The sequence below is a fragment of the Arachis ipaensis genome, chromosome B6, assembly GCF_059453495.1.
Source record: "Arachis ipaensis isolate K30076 ecotype BB chromosome B6, ASM5945349v1, whole genome shotgun sequence".
Classification (NCBI taxonomy): Eukaryota; Viridiplantae; Streptophyta; class Magnoliopsida; order Fabales; family Fabaceae; genus Arachis; species Arachis ipaensis.
In genome coordinates, this window is record NC_142441.1 from 101090784 (window position 1) to 101112261 (window position 21478).

Sequence of the window (21478 nt, forward strand, 5' to 3'; positions counted from 1 at the left end):
TCTCATGGAAGGATCAAAGGCCTCAACAAGGCTTTAATAATGGTGGAAGAAACAGGTTCAACAATAATAAACCTTTTCCATCATCCACTCAGCAACAGACAGAGAACTCTGAACAAAATACCTCTAATTTAGCAAACTTAGTCTCTGATCTATCCAAGGCCACTGTAAATTTCATGAATGAAACAAGGTCTTCCATTAGAAATTTGGAAGCACAAGTGGGCCAGCTGAGTAAAAGGATCACTGAAATCCCTCCTAGTACTCTCCCAAGCAATACAGAAGAGAATCCAAAAGGAGAGTGCAAGGCCATTGACATAAACACCATGGCCGAACCTGTAAGGGAAGGAGAGGACGTGAATCCCAAGGAGGAAGACCTCCTGGGACGTCCAGTGATCAATAAGGAGCTTCCCTCTGAGGAACCAAAGGACTCTGAGGCTCATCTAGAGACCATAGAGATTCCATTGAACCTCCTTATGCCATTCATGAGCTCTGATGAAGCTAGATGCCAAATTATTTGGCATTGATACTTGGGAAGATGAACCTCCCTTGTTCACCAATGAACTAAGTGATCTGGATCAACTGACATTGCCTCAGAAGAGACAGGATCCTGGAAAGTTCATAATACCTTGTACTATAGGCACCATGATCTTTAAGGCTCTGTGTGACCTTGGTTCAGGGATAAACCTCATGCCCCTCTCTGTAATAGAGAAACTGGGAATCTATCGGGTACAAGCTGCTAAAATCTCATTAGAGATGGCAGACAATTCAAGAAAACAGGCTTATGGACAAGTAGAGGACGTGTTAGTAAAGGTTGAAGGCCTTTACATCCCTGCTGATTTCATAGTCCTGGATACTGGAAAGGAAGAGGATGAATCCATCATCCTAGGAAGACCTTTCCTAGCCACAGCAAGAGATGTGATTGATGTGGACAGAGGAGAATTGATCCTTCAATTAAATGAGGACAACCTTGTGTTTACAACTCAAGGATCTCACTCTGCATCCATGGAGAGGAAGCATAAAAAGCTTCTCTCAAAGCAGAGTCAAACAAAGCCCCCACAGTCAAACTCTAAGTTTGGTGTTGGGAGGCCACAACCAAACTCTAAGTTTGGTGTTGAACCCCCATATCCAAACTCTAAGTTTGGTGTTGGTGAGTCTCAACAATGCTCTGAACATCTGTGAGGCTCCATGAGAGCCCACTGTCAAGGTATTGACATTAAAGAAGCGCTTGTTGGGAGGCAACCCAATTTTTATTTATTTATCTAACTATATTTTTCTTAGTTATATGTCTTTATAGGTTCATAATCATGTGGAGTCACAAAATAAATATAAAAATTGAAAACAGAATCAAAAACAGCAAAAGAAAAATTACACCCTGGAGGAAGACCTTACTGGCGTTTAAACGCCAGTAAGAAGCATGTTTTGGGCGTTCAATGCCAGAACAGAGCATGGTTCTGGCGCTGAACGCCAGAAATGGGCAGCATCTGGGCGTTTGAACGCCAGAAATGCACCCTGGAGGAGAGCTGGCGCTGAACGCCCAGAACAAGCATGGTTCTAGCGTTCAACACCAGAAATAGGCTGCAAATGGGCGATCAACGCCCAGAACAAGCACCAACCTGGCGCTGAACGCCCAGAGTTGGGTGCAAGGGCATTTTACATGCCTAATTTGGTGCAAGGTTGTAAATCCTTGAACACCTCAGGATCTGTGGACCCCACAGGATCACCTCAGGATCTATGGACCCCACAGGATCCCCACCTACCTCCACTCACTTCTTCTCACCCCTCTTTCACACAATCCCATAAACACTCTTCCCCAAAACCCTTCACCAATCACCTCAATCTCTCTTCCCCATCACCTCTTCACCACTCACATCCATCCACTCTTCCCCATAAACCTACCTCATAAACTCCACCTACCTTCAAAATTCAAAATCAATTTCCCACCCAAACCCACCCTAAATGGCCGAACCTTCACCCCCCTCCCATCCCTATATATAACCCTCCATTCTTCCTCATTTTCACACAACACAACTGATGCGTGGAAAACTTGTCTCTCAACAAATCTCCCTTCGGCAAGTGTACCGAAGTTGTCGTCAAGTAAAAACTCACAATAGAGTGAGGTCGAATCCCACAGGGATTGATTGATCAAGCAACTTTAATTAGAAGAATGTTCTAGTTGAGCGAATCCAGAATTTGGGTTGAGAGTTGCAGAAAATAAAATGGCGGGAATGTAAATAACAGAAAAGTAAATGCTAGAATTAAAGGACTGGAAGTAAATGACTGAAAATAAATTGCAGAATTGTAAATGGGAATGGAGGATTTGCTCATAAAAGTAAATCGCAGAAATTAAAGAGAATGGGTAAGATTAGAGATGGGGAGTTCATTGGGCTTAGGAGATGTTGCAATTCTCCGGATCAAGTTCATTTTCATCTCTTCCTCAATCAATGCACTCATTGATCTCCTTGGCAATCTTAAGTGATTGAATTGTAATTCCTTGCAATTCAATCTCTCAAATCTTGATCAATAGCCAATTCCTTGGTCAATTGCTCATGAGAAGAGATGAAGTATGGTCACTGATTATACCACATGCATTTCCCAAACCAAGTATTGAGAGGGTTACAGTCACATACCCATCCAAACCCAATTTGGTCCAGCATGAGAAAGCATTTCTAGCTTGATCTCTTCATTCCTCTTCCAAGGTTCAAAAGAGATCCAAGTTTGAATAGCTTCTCTTCCAAGATAACTACTCAATTGGATGAAGATCGAAAGCTTTCAAGTAAAATCAAGAGGAAAGATAGAAGAAGAACAATAAAAATTAGTATTGATCCATCAAATTACAACAGAGCTCCCTAACCCAATGAAAGGGGTTTAGTTGTTCATAGCTCTTGAAAATGAAAATAAAGATAGAGAATACATCATGAAACTAGAAATTGCAAAGAAAGTAAATACAGAGAGTAATTCCTCAGCCTCCAGAACTATTTTACAATTCAAAGCTACTCCTATATATACTACTCTTCTCAGCTTCTAGTTCACTATTCAAGTCTTGGGCCATTGGATCTTGAGTTTGAAGCAGTTCCTTTCTTTATTTGGGCTTGGTTTTACTTGCAGAGAGAAAGTGTGGAGTGGGCAGAGACTTAAGCTCAGGGCGTAAGGAGTGTTAATCATTTAATGAAAGTCCAATTTCGGGAACGTTAGTGACATTTAACATTGTCACTAACGTTCCAATGCACCCCTTTGCCTCACGTTAAAAGCCACGTTAACCTAGTTAACGTGGCTTTTAACGTTTGCCTTGTAAACCTTCGAGAACGTTAGTGACACTCAACATTGTCACTAACGTTCCAGTGTGCCCCTTCTTGCTTCAGGTTAAAGCACACGTTAACTGGGTTAACGTGGCTTCTAACATGGCCTTTGCCATCCTTCGAGAACGTTAGTGACATTCAACATTGTCACTAACGTTCCAATGTGCCCCTAGGTCTCACGTTAGAGTCCACGTTAACTAAGTTAACGTGGCTTCTAATGTGGCCATCTTTTAGCCATCCCAACGTTAGTGACAATGTTGAGTGTCACTAACGTTGGCTCATCCTTCATTTCTCATCGTTAGCTTCCACGTTAACCAAGTTAACGTGGAAGTTAACGTGACTCTTGGGGGTTGTGTGGTTGCTTCAACGTTAGTGACAATGTTGAGTGTCACTAACGTTGTCGACAACTCTCCATTCTCCACGTTAGTTCCCACGTTAACCAAGTTAACGTGGGAGTTAACGTGGTACTTAGCACCATAGGCCAACGTTAGTGACAATGTTGAGTGTCACTAACGTTGGCTTCTCTCCCTCCCCCTTAACGTTAGAGGCCACGTTAACTAGGTTAACGTGGCTTCTAACGTGGCCACTTATGAGTAAGTGCCAACGTTAGTGACAATGTTGAGTGTCACTAACGTTGGCTCAACTTCTTTTCTCCACGTTAGAGTTCATGTTAACTTGGTTAACGTGACTCTCTAACGTGGGCATTGATGGCTTTTTGAGAGTGTTATTGGCAATCACTTTTCTCATTAATCTTTGCAAGTTACCTCTCCTTTTCTTGCTTCTTTTTGGTCCTGAAACCAAGCAACAAAGTGCATCAAAGCTCTAGTCCAAGTCATGAGTAATGCAACATAATATTTGTCACTAAACTTATGCAAAATCCTCATGAAATCATGTAAAATGCACAATGTATGCTTGAGTCAAGGCATAAGTGAATATTTACCCAAAACTAGCTTATTTCCTAAAGAAATGCATGAAACTATCCTAAAAACAGTAAAGAAAAGGTCAGTGAAATTGGCCAAAATGCCCTGGCATCACAACACCAAACTTAAAGCTTGCTTGTCCCTAAGCAAGTACTGGAACAAGAGAATGATGAAATGAATATCCAGAGGAATGAGTCATCCTTGTGGAAGTCATATTACTGATTTTATGGTGGTTTCATGCATAGCAACTTAGGTTCATTCCATTACTGGCTTTCAGACCTTTATCCTGTCCTAAAACACCCACTTTGTTCATATCCCATGAGACTTTTATTCATTGATCCTTTTATTGTTATTACAAGGGTTGTTTGTGTTATTTAAGCTAAGTGCTCTGTAAGGGGGCAACTCTTTAAGATAAGCTTTCAGCCAACACTCCCGAACCAGTTGGTTCAAGGTGCTAGGTGTTGAGACACCCCTAAGGACTTACTCCCTCAAGCCTATCCCCCATACATACACACTACAGGCATTTAGTTTATTTATTCTCTTTTCTTGAGACCTTGGTGTCCAGCACCTCTTTGGGTTACTAAGTGTTCTATGGTGAAGGTTACTCTTGATAGTGGACTTTCAGCTGATAATCCCGAGTTAGTTAACCCAAGTTACCAAGTGATAAGGCACCCCTAAGAGCTTATTCATCCAAGTAGATCCCTCACACAGGAGCACCACAGACACTTGCCTCAAGCTTAAAACCATTGATGCCTAGCCTTATTGCTTACTCTTTTTCTTTTGTTTTTCACTTCCATTGTTCTTTCCCTTTTTTTTCTTCTTAGGATCTTGTTATTAACTTAGTCTCATGGGTGTATCCAAAGCAAAGTATTCAGGATAGATAGTTGTCCTCCTAGCCTTGTGGTTGAACCAACTTAGCTAACTTATGACTACCTGGTGCACGAATTGTGAATCACACTTTTCACAACGCGTACCACTAACCAGCAAGTGCACTGGGTCGTCCAAGTAATACCTTACGTGAGTAAGGGTCGAATCCCACAGAGATTGTTGGTTTGAAGCAATCTATGGTTATCTTGTAAATCTTAGTCAGGAAGTCAATTATGTTTATCAATTGAATTGTGAATAACCAGTAGAGCATGAATTAAAAGTTACTTGTTGTGCAGTAATGGAGAATATGTTGGAGTTTTGGAGATGCTTTGTCCTCTGAATCTCTGCTTTCCTCTGTCTTCTGATTCACGCACGCACGTCCTCCTATGGCAAGCTGTGTGTTGGTGGATCACCGTTGTCAATGGCTACCTTCCATCCTTCCAGTGAAAACTATGCTCACGCGCTCTGTCACAGCACGGCTAATCACCGGTTGGTTCTCGATCCGGTTGGAATAGGATTTACTATCCTTTTGCGTCTGTCACTAACGCCCAGCCTTCAGGAGTTTGAAGCTCGTCACAGTCATTCAATCCTTGAATCCTACTCGGAATGCCACAGACAAGGCTTAGACTTTCCGGATTCTCATGAATGCCGCCATCAGTTCTAGCTTATACCACGGAGATTCTGATTAAAGAATCTAAGAGACACTCATTCAATCGGATATAGAACGGAGGTGGTTGTCAGGCACACGTTCATGGGTTGAGGAAGGTGATGAGTGTCACAGCTCATCACCATCATCACAGTTAAGCGTGAATGAACATCTTAGATAGGAACAAGCGTGTTTGAATGAAAACAGAAATACTTGCATTAATTCATTGAGACATAGCAGAGCTCCTCACCCCCAACAATGGGGTTTAGAGACTCATGCCGTCAGAGAATACAAAGTTTAGATCTGAAATGTCATGAGGTACAAAATAAGTCTCTAAAAGTTGTTTAAATACTAAACTAGTAGCCTAGGGTTACAAAATATGAGTGGACTATGATGGATGATGCAGAGATCCACTTCTGGGGCCCACTTGGTGTCCTGGGGCCCACTTGGTGTGTGCTGGGGCTGAGACTTTAAGCAATCCACGTGCAGAGGCCATTTGTGGAGTTGAACGCCAGTTTTTGTGCCAGTTTGGGCGTTCAACTCCAGTTTTTGATCCTTTTCTGGCGCTGGACGCCAGAATTGGGCAGAGGACTGGCGTTGAACGCCAGTTTACGTCGTCTATTCTTGTGAAAAGTATGGACTATTATATATTGCTGGAAAGCCCTGGATGTCTACTTTCCAACGCAATTGGAAGCACGCCATTTCGAGTTCTGTAGCTCCAGAAAATCCACTTTGAGTGCAGGGAGGTCAGAATCCAACAGCATCAGCAGTCCTTTTTCAGCCTGAATCAGATTTTTGCTCAGCTCCTTCAATTTCAGCCAGAAAAATACCTGAAATTACAGAAAAACACACAACTCATAGTAAAGTCCAGAAATATGAATTTTTCCTAAAAACTACTAGAAATAGACTAAAAACTAACTAAAACATACTCAAAACTATATGAAATTATCCCCAAAAAGCGTATAAAATATCCGCTCATCACAACACCAAACTTAAATTGTTGCTTGTCCTCAAGCAACTAGACAAATAAAATATAAGACTAATAGGTTGAGAAGCAATAATATCTCAGAGTTTTTGAATGAAGCTCAGATTCTAATTAGATGAGCGAGACTAGTAGCTTTTTGCTTCTGAACAGTTTTGGCATCTCACTTTATCCATTGAAGCTCAAAGTGATTGGCATCTATAGGAACTCAAAATTCAGATAGTGTTATTGATTCTCTTAGTTCAGTGTGATGATTCTTGAACACAGCTTCTTTATGAGTCTTGGCCGTGGCCCTAAGCACTTTGTCTTCTAGTATTACTACCGGATACATAAATGCCACAGACACATAACTGGGTGAACCTTTTCAGATTGTGACTCAGCTTTGCTAAAGTCCCCAATTAGAGGTGTCCAGAGTTCTTAAGCACACTCTTTTTTTTTTTTTTCGCTTGGACCTTGACTTTAACCGCTCAGTCTCAAGTTTTCACTTGACACCTCCACGCCACAAGCACATGGTTAGGGACAGCTTGGTTTAGCCGCTTAGACCAGGATTTCAGTCCTTTAGGCCCTCCTATCCACTGATGCTCAAAGCCTTGGGATCCTTTTTAATTGCCCTTGCCTTTTGGTTTTAAGGGTTATTGGCTTTTTCTGCTTGCTTTTTTTTTTTTTTCTGCAAGCTTTGTTCTTTGCTGCTTTTTCTTGCTTCAAGAATCATTTTTATGATTTTTCAGATTATCAATAACATGTCTCATGTTCATTATTCTTTCAAGAGCCAACATATTTAACAGTCTTAAACAACAAATTCAAAAGACATATGCACTGTTCAAGCATTCATTCAGAAGACAGAAAGCATTGCCACCACATTTAACTAATTAGAATTTCTCTTATTAAAACTCGAAATTTTATTGCCTCTTATTCAAAAGATCTACTACTTTATTCATGTTTAATGATGATGAGAAAAATAAACTATAGCTTAATTGGAGATAAAATCAAAATAGATACTAATTACTACTATATGACTCCTAAGGTAAAATTAAAATAAGAACAGTTATCACAGAGTTAAGGCTAAGATTAGAACTCAACAACCTTGAGGTTTGGGAAGTGGATGTTCCTCTAGTCTGTGAGGTGCTTGGTCCTTCAAGAGAGAATTTATGGCGCTTCAGTTCCTTTAAATCACGCCTTCCTTTAGGGGCCATGATCTTAGTGATCACGGATAAGCACACCAAACTTAGAGCTTTGCTTGTCCTCAAGCAAAAGAAAAAGAAGGAGGTGGGTAGAAGGAGAGCTCCTCCCTACCATCCTGGCGTTTGAACGCCCAAACACTGCCTGTTTTGGGCGTTCAACGCCCAAATGCTGCTCTCCTGGGCGTTCAACGCCCAGTTGTTGCCCTTTTCTGGCGTTGAACGCCAGATAGCTATCCTTACTGGCGTTCAGCGCCCACTGGATGCCCATTTTGGGCGCTGAACGCCCAAAATGGCCTTCACTGGCGTTTTCTTGCCAGTAAGCTCCCTATCTCTGTTTTGTGTATAGATTCCTTCTGTAACCCTGTAAACTTATGCAAATGATTCTTTACCTTAGTGTCAGTGAACTTTATATAAACAAATAAAAATAAAAATAGGGCAAAATGCTTAGAGGATTGTTGCCCCATGGCTGGGTTGCCTCCCAGCAAGCGCTTCTTTATTGTCTTTAGCTGGACCTTTGCTGAGCTTTTAATCTAGCTTCAGCCTTGAGCATTCTTGCTCAATGTTGCCCTCAAGATAATGCTTGATTCTCTGTCCATTGACAATGAACTTCTTATCAGAATCAATATCTTGAAGCTCCACATAACCATATGGTGATACACTTGTAATCACGTATGGTCCCCTCCACCGGGATTTCAGTTTCCCGGGGAATAGCCTGAGTCTAGAGTTAAACAACAGAACCTTCTGTCCTGGTTCAAAGATTCTAGATGACAGCTTTCTGTCATGCCATTTTTTTTATTTTTCTTTATAAAGCTTGGCATTTTCGAAAGCTGTGAATCTGAATTCCTCTAGCTCATTTAGCTGGAGCAATCGTTTTTCTCCTGCTAATTTGGCATCTAAGTTTAGGAATCTGGTTGCCCAGTAGGCCTTATGTTCCAGTTCCACGGGCAAGTGGCATGCCTTACCATACACGAGTTGGTATGGAGAGGTCCCTATAGGGGTCTTGAATGCTGTTCTGTAAGCCCACAGAGCATCATCCAAGCTCCTTGCCCAATCCTTTCTACGGGTATTTACTGTCCATTCCAGGATTCTCTTTAATTCTCTGTTAGAGACTTCAGCTTGCCCGTTGGTTTGTGGATGATATGGAGTGGCCACTTTGTGGCGAATTCCATACCGAACCATGGCAGAGTAAAGCTGTTTATTGCAGAAGTGAGTGCCCCCATCACTGATTAACACTCTAGGGACACCAAACCTGCTAAAGATATGTTTCTGGAGGAACTTCAGCACTGTTTTAGTATCATTGGTGGGTGTGGCAATAGCCTCAACCCATTTTGATACATAGTCAACTGCCACCAGAATATAAGTGTTTGAGTATGATGGTGGGAAAGGTCCCATGAAGTCAATTCCCCATACATCAAACAACTCTATTTCCAAGATCCCTTGTTGAGGCATGGCGTAACCATGAGGCAGGTTACCAGCTCTTTGGCAACTGTCACAATTACGTACAAACTCTCGGGCATCTTTATAGAGTGTGGGCCAATAGAAGCCACATTGGAGGACCTTGGTGGCTGTTCGCTCACCTCCGAAATGGCCTCCATATTGAGATCCGTGGCAATGCCATAGGATTCTCTGCGCTTCCTCTCTGGGGACACACCTACGGATAATTCCGTCTGCACATCTCTTAAAGAGATAAGGCTCATCCCACAAGTAGTACTTTGCATCAGTAATTAGTTTCTTTTTTTGTATTCTATTGTACTCCTTGGGTATGAACCTTGCAGCTTTATAGTTTGCAATATCGGCAAACCATGGTGCTTCCTGAATGGCAAATAGATGCTCATCAGGGAATGTCTCAGAGATCTCAAGGAAGGGGAGGGACGTCCCTTCCACTGGCTCTATCCGGGACAGATGATCAGCTACTTGGTTCTCTGTCCCTTTTCTGTCTCTTATTTCTATATCAAACTCTTGCAGAAGCAATACCCATCTGATGAGCCTGGGTTTTGAATCCTGCTTTGTGAGTAGATACTTAAGAGCAGCATGGTCAGTGTACACAATCACCTTTGATCCTGCTAAGTAGGATCTGAACTTGTCAATGGCGTAAACCACTGCATGTAATTCCTTTTCTGTGGTTGTGTAATTTTTTTGGGCATCATTTAAAACGCGACTGGCATAATAAATGACATGCAGAAGCTTGTCATGCCTCTGTCCCAGTACTCCACCAATGGCATGATCACTGGCATCACACATTAACTCAAATGGCAATGTCCAGTCTGGTGCAGAAATGACTGGTGCTGTGACCAGCTTAGCTTTCAGCGTTTCAAACGCCTGTAGGCATGCTGTGTCAAACACAAATGGCGTGTCAGCAGCTAGCAGATTGCTTAGGGGTTTTGCGATTTTTGAAAAATCCTTTATAAACCTCCTATAGAATCCTGCATGCCCCAGAAAGCTTCTGATTGCCTTAACATTGGCAGGTGGTGGTAATTTTTCAATTACCTCTATTTTTGCTTGATCTACCTCTATTCCCTTGTTTGAGATTTTATGCCCAAGAACAATTCCTTCAGTCACCATGAAGTGACACTTTTCCCAGTTTAAAACTAGGTTGGTTTCTTGGCATCTTTTCAGAACAAGTTTCAGTTGATCAAGACAGGAGCTGAATGAGTCTCCATATACTGAGAAGTCATCCATGAAGACTTCCAGAAATTTTTCCACCATATCAGAGAAAATAGAGAGCATGCATCTCTGGAAGGTTGCAGGTGCATTGCATAGCCCAAAGGGCATCCTTCTATAAGCAAACACTCCGGATGGACATGTGAATGCTGTTTTCTCTTGATCCTGGGGATCTACTGCAATCTGGTTATAGCCTGAGTAGCCATCCAAAAAGCAGTAATAATCATGACCTGCTAGTCTCTCTAGCATCTGGTCTATGAATGGTAAAGGAAAATGATCCTTTCCGGTGGCTGTATTGAGCCTTCTGTAGTCAATACACATGCGCCACCCTGTAACTGTTCTTGTAGGAACCAGTTCATTTTTTTCATTATGAATCACTGTCATGCCTCCCTTTTTTGGGACGACTTGAACAGGGCTCACCCAGGGGCTATCAGAAATGGGATAAATAATCCCATCCTCTAGTAATTTGGTGACCTCTTTCTGCACCACTTCCTTCATGGCTGGATTTAGCCGCCTCTGTGGTTGAACCACTGGTTTGGCATTATCCTCCAATAGGATTTTGTGCATGCATCTAGCTGGGCTTATGCCCTTAAGGTCACCTATGGACCACCCAAGAGCTGTCTTGTGTGTCCTTAGCACTTGAATAAGTGCTTCCTCTTCCTGTGAATTTAAAGCAGAGCTTATGATCACTGGAAAAGTGTCACCTTCTCCTAGAAATGCATATTTCAAGGATGGTGGCAGTGGCTTGAGCTCTGGTTTAGGAGGTTTTTCCTCTTTCAGAAGAAAGTTCAGAGGCTCTTTCATGTCCCCTGAATCCTCCAAATCAGGCTGAACATCTTTAAAGATGTTTTCCAACTCTGATTCGAGACTCTCAGCCATGTTGATCTCTTTTACCAAAGAGTCAATAAGGTCAACTTTCATGCAGTCTGTTGATGTGTCTGGATGCTGCATGGCTTTGACAGCGTTCAACTTGAACTCGTCATCGTTGACTCTCAGGGTTATTTCCCCTTGCTGGACGTCAATGAGGGATCGTCCAGTTGCTAGGAAGGGTCTTCCTAGAATGAGAGTAGCACTCTTGTGCTCCTCCATTTCCAGCACAACAAAGTCAGTGGGAAAGGCGAATGGCCCAACTTTGACAATCATGTCCTCAATCACGCCTGATGGGTATTTAGTGGAACCATCAGCAAGTTGGAGACATATCCGGGTTGGTTTAACTTCTTCAGTTAAGCCAAGCTTCCTGATAGTGGATGCAGGTATTAGGTTGATGCTTGCCCCAAGATCGCATAAAGCTGTCTTGGTGCAATCACCTTCTAATATGCATGGTATCAGAAAACTCCCAGGGTCTTTAAGCTTTTCAGGAAAGCTTTTCAGAATGACTGCACTGCATTCTTCAGTGAGGAGAACTCTTTCTATTTCTCTCCACTCCTTTTTATGACTCAAGATCTCTTTCATGAACTTGGCATAAGAAGGTATTTGCTCAAGTGCCTCTGCAAATGGAATCTTTATTTCAAGAGTCCTTAGATAATCTGCAAAGCGAGCAAATTGCTTATCCTGCTCCTCTTTCCGGAGTTTTTGAGGATAAGGTATCTTGGCTTTATATTCCTCAACCTTAGTGGTTAAAGAAGCCTTTTTAGAGGGGTTGTTATCAGCACTTGTGTGTGTCTGATCCCTCACTGGCAATTGAATGCCAGAGTCAGAAGCTGGAGTGACGTTAGACGCCAGCTCACTGTCTGTTCCTGGCGCCTGAATGCCAGAACTGTGCTCCTATTGGGCGTTCAATGCCAGATTCTTGCCCATTTCTGGCGTTGAACGCCAATCCTGCCTTGTTTCTGGCACTGAACGCCAGTTTTGGGCATGGTCTGGGCGTTCAGCGCCAGCCTTCCACCCCTTTTCTGGCGTTTTAGTGCCAGAATTATTTTTCCCTGGGCTCTTACTGTCCTCAGGGGAATCTATGGTGGGTTGCTCATTTCTTGAATTTTTGATGCCTTGAGGTGGGGTATTTAATGTTTTCCCACTTCTTAATTGAACTGCTTGGCATTCTTCTGCTATTTGCTTTGATAGCTACTGCTTTGTTTGCTTAAACTGTTCTTCCATATGTATATTAGCTATCCTTGTCTCCTGTAACCTGTCTTTGAATTCAGCTAGCTGCTTTGTTAGAAAATCTAATTGCTGATTGAATTCAGCAGCTTGTTTTACAGTACTGAATTCAGCAGTTACTGTTTTAACCTCTTCATTCATGGAAGGGTTGCTGCTTAGATACAGATGCTGATTCCTGGCAACTGTATCAATGAGCTCTTGAGCCTCTTCGATTGTCTTTCTCATATGGATAGACCCACCAGCTGAGTAATCTAAAGACATCTGAGCTCCTTCTGCAAGCCCATAGTAGAAGATGTCTAACTGAACCCACTCTGAAAACATTTCAGAGGGGCATTTTCGTAGCATCTCTCTGTATCTCTCCCAGGCATCATAAAGAGATTCATTATCTCCTTGTTTAAAGCCTTGGATGTCCAGCCTTAGCTGTGTCATCCTTTTTGGAGGGAAATATTGATTCAGGAATTTTTCTGTCAGCTGTTTCCATGTTCTTATGCTGGCCTTAGGTTGGTTATTTAACCACCTCTTAGCTTGATCTTTTACAGCAAATGGAAACAGTAATAGTCTGTAGACATCCTGATCTATTTCCTTATCATGTACTGTGTCAGCAATTTGTAAAAATTGTGCCAGAAACTCTGTAGGTTCTTCCTGTGGAAGACCGGAATACTGGCAACTTTGCTGCACCATGATAATGAGCTGAGGATTCAACTCAAAGCTACTAACTCCAATAGAGGTTATGCATATGCTACTCCCATACGAAGCAGTAGAGGGGTTAGAATATGACCCCAAAGTCCTCCTGGACTGTCCATCTCCACTTATGTCCATGATGGATATATGGATATAACTTGGACTGATTTATCTTTTTATTTATTTTATTTTATAAGAAGTAAATACTTAAATAAAATAAATAACTAAAAAGAATTTGAATTTTGAAATTTTTTTTTTCGTAAAAGATTAAAAATAATTAGTTAAAAAAAAAACAGAAATTTTTGAAAAAGAGGGGAGATATTTTCGAAAATTTTGAGAGAGAGAGAGTTAGTTAGGTAGTTTTGAAAAAGTTAAGAAACAAACAAAAAGTTGGTTAGTTAGTTGAAACAAATTTTGAAAAGATATGAAGTTAGAAAAGATATTTTGAAAAGATATTTTTGAATTTAGTGAGGAGAGAGAAAAACAATAAGATAGTACAAGATTTAAAATTTTTAGATCTAATGCTCCTTGTTTTTGAAAATTTTGGAGGGAAAACACCAAGGAACACCAAACTTAAAAATTTTAAGATCAAGACACAAGAAAACTCAAGAACACTTTGAAGACTCACAAGAACACAAGAACATGAAGGAAGAACACCAAACTTAAAATTTTTAGAAAACCAAACCAAAATTTTCGAAAATCAAAGGGGAATCAACAAGAAAACACCAAACTTAAAGTTTGGCACATGATTTAATAGAAAAATTATTTTTGAAAAAGAAGGTTTTAAAAAGAGTATAAAAGATTCTAACCCAATCAAATTAATGTTCTAGCCAAATGAGTTATGGGACCTTATTAAAGTTTGGCACAGGATTTAATAGAAAAATTATTTTTGAAAAAGAAGGTTTTAAAAAGAGTATAAAAGATTCTAACCCAATCAAATTAATGTTCTAGCCAAATGAGTTATGGGACCTTATTAATAGAAAAATTATTTTTGAAAAAGGTTTTTTTTAAAATATGATAGCCAATTACCATGAACATAAACACCACGTTCTAATTAACTGAGCTATAAATTTAAAGTGTTTTAACAAGGGATAAATAATAAAAGACTCTAAACCAAAAAAAGAGAAGATTTTTCCTAATCTAAGCAACAAAATAATCCGTCAGTTGTTCAAACACGAACAATCCCCGGCAACGGCGCCAAAAACTTGGTGCACGAATTGTGAATCACACTTTTCACAACGCGTACCACTAACCAGCAAGTGCACTGGGTCGTCCAAGTAATACCTTACGTGAGTAAGGGTCGAATCCCACAGAGATTGTTGGTTTGAAGCAATCTATGGTTATCTTGTAAATCTTAGTCAGGAAGTCAATTATGTTTATCAATTGAATTGTGAATAACCAGTAGAGCATGAATTAAAAGTTACTTGTTGTGCAGTAATGGAGAATATGTTGGAGTTTTGGAGATGCTTTGTCCTCTGAATCTCGCCTTTCCTCTGTCTTCTGATTCACGCACGCACGTCCTCCTATGGCAAGCTGTGTGTTGGTGGATCACCGTTGTCAATGGCTACATTCCATCCTTCCAGTGAAAACTACGCTCACGCGCTCTGTCACAGCACGGCTAATCACCGGTTGGTTCTCGATCCGGTTGGAATAGGATTTACTATCCTTTTGCGTCTGTCACTAACGCCCAGCCTTCAGGAGTTTGAAGCTCGTCACAGTCATTCAATCCTTGAATCCTACTCGGAATGCCACAGACAAGGCTTAGACTTTCCGGATTCTCATGAATGCCGCCATCAGTTCTAGCTTATACCACGGAGATTCTGATTAAAGAATCTAAGAGACACTCATTCAATCGGATATAGAACGGAGGTGGTTGTCAGGCACATGTTCATGGGTTGAGGAAGGTGATGAGTGTCACAGCTCATCACCATCATCACAGTTAAGCGTGAATGAACATCTTAGATAGGAACAAGCGTGTTTGAATGAAAACAGAAATACTTGCATTAATTCATTGAGACATAGCAGAGCTCCTCACCCCCAACAATGGGGTTTAGAGACTCATGCCGTCAGAGAATACAAAGTTTAGATCTGAAATGTCATGAGGTACAAAATAAGTCTCTAAAAGTTGTTTAAATACTAAACTAGTAGCCTAGGGTTACAAAATATGAGTGGACTATGATGGATGATGCAGAGATCCACTTCTGGGGCCCACTTGGTGTCCTGGGGCCCACTTGGTGTGTGCTGGGGCTGAGACTTTAAGAAATCCACGTGCAGAGGCCATTTGTGGAGTTGAACGCCAGTTTTTGTGCCAGTTTGGGCGTTCAACTCCAGTTTTTGATCCTTTTCTGGCGCTGGACGCCAGAATTGGGCAGAGGACTGGCGTTGAACGCCAGTTTACGTCGTCTATTCTTGTGCAAAGTATGGACTATTATATATTGCTGGAAAGCCCTGGATGTCTACTTTCCAACGCAATTGGAAGCACGCCATTTCGAGTTCTGTAGCTCCAGAAAATCCACTTTGAGTGCAGGGAGGTCAGAATCCAACAGCATCAGCAGTCCTTTTTCAGCCTGAATCAGATTTTTGCTCAGCTCCTTCAATTTCAGCCAGAAAAATACCTGAAATTACAGAAAAACACACAACTCATAGTAAAGTCCAGAAATATGAATTTTTCCTAAAAACTACTAGAAATAGACTAAAAAATAACTAAAACATACTCAAAACTATATGAAATTATCCCCAAAAAGCGTATAAAATATCCGCTCATCACTACCCCAAAGATTCATGAATGCACTTCCACAATTTGAACTCCACTCTGGTCTTTTAAAAACATAAGCATTCTCTTTTTATTTGATTTAAAGGGACAAGCTTACAAGTAGGTTAAGTGATGGTGCAGTGACATAAAGACCAGTGCATATAGACTCTCTTCAATACCAAAAACTAAAAATAACATGATTTGAAAAAGGTTTAAACATAACATGGAAGCAAGTTCTATTTCATACAGGATCTTCCTTACTTAAAGCATAGAAAAGATGAACTAAGAAGAACTCCACCACCTTTCATTCATGTGGATGTCCATGCTCCCATCCTTGTTTATCCTCATTGTGTCTCTCTTGAGTACTTGTACTTCCACTTCCTTTGCCTTTTCCAAGCAGCTTTCTCCAGAAACCACTATCTTCCATCTTCTTCTTGAGTGCCTCCTTTTGCTGTTTCACTTTTCTCTCTTCTTGTTCTACAAATTCTTTTTGAACTTCATCATATGCAGGGATGGCATAGTGTAGATGATGCATATTACTGGTCATGTAGTTTAACTCGCCTTGAGTGTTTACATAGAACTCCTCCCTATGTAGTTGCCTTCCTTCATTGAGTACACTGAACTCATTGAAAGTTTTCATTTGGGCTATCTGCCGCTGGTTGAGCTCTTGCAAGTGCTTCTCTTGAAGCTCTTGTCTTTCATTCACTTGGTTGATGGCTTGAGTGAGCTGAGAGTAGTGTTCCTGCTGCTGCTCCATTTGTTGTTTTTGCCATGCTTCCTGTTGGTTAAGCCGGTTCAGTATTTGCTCTTGTCCTTCCATATGTCTCTGTCCTAAATCTTCAATGGCTCTTAGAAGGTGAGTCATATTCAAGTTGGCTGGGTCATGATACTCTTCTTGTTGATGTTCTTCCTGATGGTATTCCTCTTGATGAACTTCTTCCTGGGTCCTTTGCCTTCCTATATGTGGCCTTCTTAGTTGCTGAGCCGGTGTGGTATAGACTATTCGCTCGAGTGTGACTGGCCTCCCTGGGTTTACCCAGTCTGGGCTGCTGTCCTTAAATACTACCTTGGCCTTGTTGCACAAGCGGAGAATGGTGCTGGGGTACCAAAGTCTGGCTCCTGAGTCAGCTTTCTCAGCTGACTCTTGAATCCCTTCGGCAATGAGCTCATGCACTTTGATTTCCCCACCTTGTACTAAGCATTGTACCATAGTGGCTCGATTGATGTTAAACTCCGAATTGTTAGCAGCTGGTAGGATGGACCTCCTTACAAGCTCAAACCACCCTTTGGCTTCAGGGTGAAGGTCTCCCCTTTTTATGAATTTTGGTCTCCCATCTGAGTACCTCTCCCAGTCAGCGGCTATGACACAGATATCTGATGCTATATCTGAGAGCTCATCCTTATCGGGGCTTCTACTTATCCTTGCCTGATAACTCTCCTCATCAAAATGAGGTGATTTCAATTGAAGAGCTCTTGTGATGGCACTTGGGCTGAAGTCCACCTCCCTTCCTCTTACATAACTTTTGAAGGTTGGGGCTTGGGTCTTATCCTCTCTAACTGCATTTGCATAGAATTCTTTGATGAGATTTCCATTGATCTTCCCCTCTGGACTGGTGAGCAATTGCCACCCCCTTTGTTCGATTTTTCTCCAAATTTGTGGTGATTCATTGGCATTGATTTGGAAGATTAATTCTTGCAATATCCTTCTAGCACTTATCCGCTCAAATTCATGCTCATGAAAGGCAGTCTTGAATCTCTTGTCATCAAAAGGAGCACTCTCCACAGGCCCCTTCCTCTTTTGCCTCTTTGAGCTTGATGATGCCATGACTTGAATTGTTGTTTGAGGGGGTTTGAGGCTTCGGATAGATGAAGAGAGGGTTGGTTAAAGCAATTTGTGATGAAGGGTTTAGCGTGCCAATAGAAGTGTGGAGATTGAGGATTTAAATGTGAGGAGTGAGCATGTACTACGGTTCACTTATATAAGAAAATCATGAGTGGATGAAGGGTGTGGATTGCATGAATGTTTACTAGATGAACGGATGGGGTTGTGTATGAAGGGAAGACAAGGATCATCACTTTAATGAGAGTGATTGGTTCGGTCTTCAAGGTTCTTCTTTCTCCAATGTTGCATGGCAGCGTTTCCCCATGCGTTCCCTCTTGAGACATGTGTGTAGTGCTCTTCATTAAGTGGCGAAATTTCCCCCATTTAATTGTCCAATCAATCCCTTTTCATGCTTCTTTTCTTTTCCTATAAAGATTCGAAATAAGGGAATTAATATATAAGAAAATTAAAACTCTACGGCTAGAATAACTTGAGAGAAAGGATTTGATTGTTTGTTTATGAATTTCAACTAACTAACTAACTATTGGTGGTTCCTTATATGCATTTTGGTGGCACCATGGGGTGACACCAAACTTAGTTTGAAGCACTGTGATGAAAGTCTTGTGTTCAAAGCTCCCAAGACTAGTATGCAACTTGGTTTGCTTTGAACACCAAACTTGTTCCTCACTATATTCTGCATAAGAAGATTTTCACCAATTGTTTGTTAAGTTTGGATTGAAGCCCATAAAGATTGACTTATTCATTATCATCTGAAAGCATATAAAACATGGGTTGCCTCCCATGAAGCGCTTCTTTAGCGTCACTAGCTTGACGTTTTTCCTTCATCATGGTGGTTGGTAGTGCTTAAAGTCCTCCCCTCTTGCTGTGGACTTGTATCCATTGGTTGGATCAATGATTTCCACATGTTCCAGGGAAAGAACTCTGTTGATAGTGAAGACCTTGGGTAATTGAGATGGCACAGTAGGGAGATTAGGGGGAATATCTGGGAAGTAGGCTGAGACAACTCTATCCCCTGGAGAGAAGTCTTCCGTAGGGATCTTCTTGTTCCTCCATTTCCTTGGTACCTTCTTCTTTGTTTCTTTTGAGGTTGCCTTCCCCTTGGTGACCTCTTTTCTCCAAGGAGTTGTGATGCTGTCTTCACCTGCCTCTAGAGGTTTGGGTTCCTCCAATTTTTCCTTGAGCTATGGCAGTTGCTGTTTTTCTTGTTTATCAATTGAGGGGGTTTCAGAATGAACTAGCTGTGCTTCAGTGATTGTCTCCTCCTTCAGTGTCTCCTTATCGTTTGTGCTTAGTTCCTTGTCCTCTTGATCTGTCTCTTGTGAGGAGTTGAAAACATTGAAGCTGAGTTGTTCATCATGGATTCTCAATATTAGCTCCCCTTTCTCTACATCAATAAGTGCTCTGGCCGTAGCTAGAAATGGTCTTCCCAATATGATTGGGTGAGTGTGACTTTCTTCCATGTCCAGAATGACAAAGTCTGTTGGGAGAAAGTACTTCCCAACCTTTAGCAACACATTTTTCACCACTCCTATTGCTTGCTTTTGAGTTTTATCAGCCAGTCTGATAATGACATCTGTGGGCATTATCTCATTGATCTGCAGCCTCTTCACCAGGGATAAGGGCAGTAAGTTGATGCTGGCCCCTAAATCACATAGTGCTCTATCGAACATGTTTTCTCCTATGGCACAAGGTATATGAAAACTTCCTGGGTCTCTTCTTTTTGTAGGCAATTCAGGTTGAATAAGGGCACTGCATTCCTTGTTCATCAGTATAGTCTGCCCTCCCTTGAGTGAGCTTTTCCTGGGAAGAAGTTTCTTCATATATTTGATGAATGCGGGCATTTGTTGAATTGCCTTGATGAATGGTATGTTCACATGCAGAGATGCAAACAAGTCTAGGAACCTTGAGTATATTCTTTTTCCCACAGCACCATTGAGCAGTTGGGGGAATGGTGCATAGAGCTTCAGCAGCTCTTGTTGTGAGATTTCTGGTTCTTTGTGATCTCTATCCTCCTCCTTTGTTGAGTTGTCTTTAGGTTGTTTGCACATTTTGCCTTGCTTGTCTTCAATCTCTTGATCACTTGTAGTGACCATTTTGCAATCTTCCCATCTTACTTTCTTTACTTCTCCCTTGGGGTTTTTCTCAGTGTCACTTGGAAAACTATCAGTAGGTTTGGGAATCTTTTCAGCTAAATATCCCACCTGGAATTCCAGCTTCCTAATGGTTTCTCCCTGGTTCTTAATATTGGCTCGCACCTCCTCTTTGAACACCTTATTTTCTTGAATCTCTTGGCTTATTCCTTCCAATAAGGCTTCAATCTTAGAGAGCCTGTCATCAATTGATGAGTGGTTCGGAGCAGATGTGCTGTTTTGGTTTTGATAAGTATGTGGAGAAGTGTTGTTGTGGGGGTGTTGAGATGTCCTCTGGGTGAATTGTTGATGAGCTGCATTGTTGTTGGAGTTGTAACGTCTCTGGTCTTGGTTTTGATCTTGCTCACTTCCCCACCCAAAGTTCGGGTGATTTCTCCATCCAGGGTTGTAAGTCTTGGAGTATGGATCATAGTTTTTCCTTGGTGAATTCCCAATGTAGTTGGCTTGCTCCTGACTCCCTTCTGCTTCTTGGTTTACTACTTCTTGTGTTGTTGATGAAGTGGAGATTGCTGCTACTTGGTTCATCTCCATCTTCTTGGTGAGGTCAGCCAGCTGCTGGGTAATGAGCTTGTTTTGGGCCAACAGAGCGTCTACATTGTTTAGCTCCATCACTCCTCTTGTGTTCCCTCTTTCGAAAGCATAGAAGTAGTCGTTTTCTGCTACTGTTTCAATAACATCTATGGCTTCCTCAATGGTCTTCTTCTTGTTCAAGGACCCTCCAGATGAATGGTCTACTGCCTTCTTTGACTCATAAGAGAGCCCTTCATAAAAAATGTGCAGCTGGACCCATTCGTTGAACATGTCAGGTGGACACCTCCTTGTTAAGTCTTTGAACCTCTCCCATGCTTCATACAGAGTCTCACCATCATGTTGCCTAAAGGTTTGGACCTCAGCTCTCAGCCTATTGATTCGTTGAGGAGGGTAGAATCTTGCTAAAAATTTGTTCACCACATCCTCCCAAGTTGTCAAGCTCTCCCTTGGGAAGGATTCCAGCCACTTGGCTGCCTTGTCTCTGAGTGAGAAGGAAATAAGAGTAATCTATAGGCGTCAGGATGAACACCATTAGATTTCACTGTGTCACATATTCTCAGGAAGGTGGTCAAATGTTGGTTGGGATCTTCTTGAACACCTCCTCCAAACGAACAGTTGTTCTGAACAAGGGTGATGAGCTGTGGTTTAAGTTCAAAGTTGTTGGCATGGATTGTTGGTTTTTGGATGCTACTTCCACAATTGCCTGGGTTTGGATTAATGTAAGAGCCCAAAACTCTTCTATCCTCCCCAGCATGATTTGCTCCACCTCCTCTGCCATGGTTGTGAGTCTCTTCTTCATGATGATTTTCCATGTTTTCTTCCATGTTTGGTTCAAAGTATTCCTCAAACTGTTCCTCTTCTTCTTTAGCACCAA

The 21478-nt window shown here is 41.6% G+C and overlaps 1 non-coding gene across 1 annotated transcript; it reads left to right on the forward strand.

Annotated features, from left to right (window-relative positions):
• The first annotated feature begins 20872 nt into the window (after positions 1–20872).
• On the forward strand, positions 20873–20976 carry LOC148561967 (small nucleolar RNA R71). The gene has a single exon (XR_015886655.1). It is a non-coding gene; the product is annotated as a small nucleolar RNA R71 (small nucleolar RNA).
• Positions 20977–21478: the final 502 nt, after the last annotated feature.